The sequence below is a fragment of the Brachionichthys hirsutus genome, unplaced genomic scaffold (genome assembly GCF_040956055.1).
Source record: "Brachionichthys hirsutus isolate HB-005 unplaced genomic scaffold, CSIRO-AGI_Bhir_v1 contig_971, whole genome shotgun sequence".
Lineage (NCBI taxonomy): Eukaryota > Metazoa > Chordata > Actinopteri > Lophiiformes > Brachionichthyidae > Brachionichthys > Brachionichthys hirsutus.
In genome coordinates this window covers 243,693-249,349 of record NW_027180381.1, presented here as the reverse complement: position 1 = coordinate 249,349, position 5,657 = coordinate 243,693, and positions in this window count along the sequence as shown.

Here is a 5,657-nt window from a genome sequence, read left to right as displayed (position 1 = left end):
TCCATTAATTGTTAGGGATAATTGGTAGGCTGAGCGGGGGGCCCTTATGGCCCCTGGCACTATTGACCCTCACACCCTGCTGGGACGGCTGTGTAAAATGTTCGTGCAATGAGAACAGATACTTATTTTCGGTAACACGTCTTTATTGCCTCTTACTCCCGTGCGTGGCTTTTACAACAACAAGACCATAAACTAGAACCCGAGCATGCGCAGCACGAACCTACGGCAACTGATGTAGGACATACATCACAATAAACATGCGATCATTCTAGTGCATGATCTACATCCTCTTCCTTTAGCTTGTGCCTCTAGGAATAAAATAAAGTGTACTGCCATCATCTATGCAAACATTTCTAACGTAAACAGTCCTGCATGAAATTAGCAGCATTTTATTAACTTAAATATTTAACAGTTATTTAACCAAGTATGTGTCTATACCTAAATAATGTTGCACGAGAAACACTGAAAAACGTAAATCACTCAGGCTGTAAAAACATCAACATATCATCACATCTTATAACACATTCATCCCCTTTTTTCTTTTTCTTTTTTTTATTTCAAGAAACAAACAACACTCAGTTCAGTCTTTATATTTTGGATTCGGTCTAGAAATCCGACCCGAGCGTGTAACATAAGGGGAGCCACCGTGTGGCAGCAGGGCTGATGAGCGAGCCGGAGCGTTTGGTTGCTCACAGGTGGAACGGTGAATCGTCGGCTGAGAAAAACGACGTGATCGTGGTGACGATGGAATAAGGATCGGTGTACCAGATACAGTCGGTTGGGAAGAAGGATCATCAGGGTCGACATGTGGAGGTGGAGATGGCTCACTGACCGGAAGGATGTGGCGGCGATTCCTCCTGTAGGTGCCTCCTTCTGATTTAATGAAGTAGGAGCGTGGCTCCTTGCAAGCCTGTACCAGCGTGCCAAGGCGGTCGTATCCCTGTGGGGTCTGCAGTCTGACAACCTGACCTCCTGCGAGTGGTTGCAATGGTCGACTGGCTGCATCGTAGTACCGTTTCTGAACAAGTCTCTTCTGCTGGAGTTGTGTAGCGACCTGTTTATTGCTTTTAGGGGCAGGTGCTAGAAGATTGTTGTCCATGGGAAAGGTTGAGCGTGTGTGTCGAGACATGAGACGTTCTGCCGGTGATCCTAGCGTGTTGTCACGAGGAATGTTCCTGATGTTCAACAGATTAAGGAAACGTCTGAACCATCTCTGTGTGACCTTTCCATTAGCTGCTTTGCGCTGCGGACTGCACGTTCAGCTAGTCCGTTGGATTGCGGGTACTCTGGGCTGCTGGTGGTGTGAACAAAGTCCCACTGTTTCGCAAACTCCCGGAAACGCTGGCTTGTGTACTGTCCACCATTATCTGAGATTAGGGTGTGCGGTGCACCATGAACAGAGAAGTGTCTTTTCAGCTTTTTGATGACAGTAGCTGAGGAGATGTCACGGAGAAGATCTATCTCAAACCATCCTGAGTACGAGTAGCAGCACCGAATATTGATGTCCATGCCATTCAAAGATGTCGGTAGCAACCGTAGACCACGGTAGAACAGGTACAGGATGTGGTTTCAGTGGTTCTTTCTGTTGGTGCGGACGTGTACTGTTACAAACCGCACAAGACAGTACCTTGTTTACAATGTCTTTGTTCATACTGGGCCAAAATACTGTGCTTCTGGCTCTGCTTTTCGTCGCTTCCATGCCTGTGTAACGGAGTAAATATGGATGCAGTTAAATCCTGCATAAAGGGGATTTATTTATTTTCTAGTAATGTATTTGTCTTGTTTCCCTTTTTATAATTACACACGTTTTTTATTTCATTTGTTATAATGTACATCTCGGGGTGTTTATGATTTGGAGTATTTTGTCCCTCCTGGCTTGCCGTCCTATGGTTTTGGCCCATTTCCTGCTTCCCCTCCCCCAGCACTTCATTCGAACACGCTGGACGAAGCAGTACATGATCCCGAGATGAACGAATGTACCTTTTTTTGTATAAATCCAGGTGTGTAATTATTTATTTCTTTGTGATGCTGATGTTACGAGTTTAATGTTAGTGAACTCCGCTAGCATGGTTTTCATTTATTTTCTTTGGTTTTCATGGTTGGAGCTTTGTGCTAACTCAGTCCGCTAGCATGAAGCTAATCGCTATGCAGTAAGCTAAGGCTCCGCTTAGCTTAAAATGCTAACCTGTGGTTATATTGAGTTGCAATACAGTTCGTGTTGAAAATGTTTAATTTTATTGTTCTGTACAATATTAGCACTTCATTCGAACACGCTGGACGGAGCAGTACATGATCCCGAGATGAACGAATGTACCTTTTTTTTGTATAAATCCAGTAAAAAGACGACAGAACCAGCCGTGTGTGGACCTGCAATTCTGTTACACAACACAACGCAGAGGCAGAGAGACAACCGTAACACCTGGGTGACCTCCGTGCATAATTTGGATGTACTCCTTTTGCAATGCGTTAGGAATGACTGGTCTGTGTCCTTTAACAACTACGCCATCCTCCACTACCAACTCATCTCTGTAAGGAAAGTATGGCTGGGCAGAGAGAGGTACCTGGCGTTCCTTGTTAGGCCATCCATTCCGGATCACGTTGCTGAGGGTCTGGAGCACCTGGTCTTCTGCTGTGTGTGCTCTGAGTTCCTCGAGCCTGGCCGTTGAGATAAAGCTCACAGACATTACATCAAACAAATTATGTGCACTTGTCGTCTGGGAATCAGTGCAGGTTGGAGCACGTGACAGGGTGTCGGCAAGGTACATGTGCTCACCCTTCTTGTATACCAGAGTGATGTTGAAGGCTTGAAGACGAAGTAGCATCCTTTGCAAACGAGCCGGAGCTGTGTGGATTGGCTTCTTTAAGATGGTGACCAGGGGTTGGTGGTCTGTTTCAATGACTGTGAACTTGCCATATATGTAGTCCTTGAACTTTGTACACGCGAAAACCACTGCGAGCAGTTCTTTTTCGATCTGTGCATATCGAGTTTCCGTGTCTGAAAGAGTCCGAGATACATATGCGACAGGCTTTCCATCTTGCATACATGCTGCGCCAAGTCCATAACAAGATGCATCACAGGTTAGTGTCACCGGCTTCTTCACATCAAAGTATGACAGAACCGGTGACCTGGATAAGCATGACTTGAGATGGTCGAATGCTTGTTGGTGTTGTGGAAGCCAGCACCATGCAGTGTCTTTATGAGGGAGCTGTCTGAGCGGCGCTGCGATATTGCTCAGATTTGGAATGAATTTCCCCAAATAGTTCACCATACCAAGGAAACGTTGCACTGCCAGAGAATCCTGCGGGACTGGCATGTTTGTGATGGCTTCAGTCTTCGTGGGGTCAGCTTTAAGACCTTCCTTTGTGAAGATGTGACCTACATAGCAAACCTGATCTAGACGAAACTTACACTTTTGCGGGTTGAGTCTGAGTTTGATCTCTCGTGCGCGGTCAAGCACCTTCTTCAGATTTGCATCATGTTCAGCAGCATCACGACCTCCCACGAGTATGTCCTCAACTATAATAGCACATGGATAGCCAGCGAACAGTTGTTCCATTGAGCGCTGGAAAACTTCGCTTGCTGAGTTTATGCCAAATGGCATCCTGGGAAACCTATAGCGTCCAAAAGGTGTGCTAAATGTCGCTAACCTGGATGACTTCTGATCTAGCTTGATCTGCCAAAAAGAATTCTTTGCATCGAGCACTGAAAACAAAGTTGCACCTGACATTTGGGTGGCGACTTCCTCCACGCTACGCATCGGATAGTGGGGTCTCTTTAAAGCAGTGTTCAAGTCTTTGGGGTTAATACACAGCCTTATTTCCTCTTTGTCTCTTTGATGTGCCGCTACCATTGCTGAAACGCAGTCCGTGGGCTCAGAGACAGGGATGATGACTCCTTTGTTCTTCATCTTGTCGAGTTCAGCTTTCACACGATCCTGCATTGCCAAGGGAATGCGGTGCGCCGGACGTACAACTGGTTGCACAGCTGGATCCACTGTCATGGAATAAGTTATCGGCAACTCTCCCAGTTCGTCACTGAACACATCCTGGTATTGCTCTTTAATGTGTTTGACAAAGTCTGTTTTAGTCTCTGCACTGACCTGGTGAACATGAGGGCTGAGGGTAACAAGATTTAGACGCATACATGCGCGGAACCCCAAGAGTGGTGTAACATCACGCTCTACAAGGAAGAAAGATAGCGTGTGTTGTTTTCCATCTAAATGACAAGACAGAGTGATGAGGCCTGCAGTTTCAATTTTGCAGCCTCCATAAGCCACTAGATTTGTGTTCTTGCCACATGGGATGATGTTCCCTCCTGAAATCTGTTGGAAAGTGTCTTTCGCCATGACATTACGCTTTGCTCCTGTGTCAATTTTCATTTCAATCGGTTTGTCGTTCACATGCAGAGTGACAAAACCCTCGTCTCGGTCCTGTGCCGGATCATCCACTGTGTTCACAGATACTCCATCAACATACAAAGAGTCATCAGTGTCAGCCTGCTCAGACTGCTCTACCTCCACCTGATGAACTGGTTTTCTGGAGTAGTTTCTCTTTGTGAAGCCTCTTTTTTCTGGATTCTGACTCACTAACCTTGATTTGCAGCGTTTCTTGTAATGGTTCATCCTGCTGACATTGCTGACCAAATGCCGGACATTTCTCCCTTTGCGCTGGATGGCTGCCACCACAATTATTGCAGTTCAAAATGGGCTGTGTGGCCTCTCGACTATTCCACGGTCTGTGCTGCCCTCTGGTGGACTTTCGCCGTAGCGCATCCACGGTGAACGTCTGCTTCGCCGGGGCTCTCGTGTTTTCCTCCGTCACCTCGTAAACACGGCAGATTGAGACGGCTTTGTGGAGAGTCAAATCGCTGTCCCGTAACAGGGCCTTCCTAACGCTGTCATTAGTGATTCCACACACCATCCTGTCACAGATTAGCTCTTCTGTCAGCTCACCAAAACGACAACTTTTTGCCTTGATCTTCAAATCGCTTATGAATGAGTCAATTGTCTCACCTGGTCTTTGATTTCGGGTGTGAAACTTGTGCCTTTCCATCGTCCTGTTGTGTTGCGGGTTGCACATATCTCGAAACTTGCGTTTGAGACACTCCGGATCTTCATGGGACTCGGCGGGAACGAGGACAGCGCCATCGTCGCCTGGCGCCCTAATTTCTGCTGCGTAGACAAATGAACGCTCCCGTTCTGTAGCTTCCGCTCCTGCGAGACTGAGGAGGATATACGCCTTCGTTTTAGCAGGTTTATCCGTGTGCGCCGCCTCGATGAAGATGTCGTATTCCCTCTCGAAAATACGCCATTTCTCGGCAATGTCTCCCTCGAACACAAGGGGGTCGGGTCTTCGGAATCCCTCCGCCATACTTAACAAGCACAGTTAAGACGATTAACTGTCTTCTTCTGTTTTCTTTCCTTCACATAAAAAACAACAACTCACGGTCGGCAGGTCCGAAACGTCTTCTGACACCATGTAGAATGTTCGTGCAATGAGAACAGATACTTATTTTCGGTAACACGTCTTTATTGCCTCTTACTCCCGTGCGTGGCTTTCACAACAACAAGACCATAAACTAGAACCCGAGCATGCGCAGCACGAACCTACGGCAACTGATGTAGGACATACATCACAATGAACATGCGATCATTCTA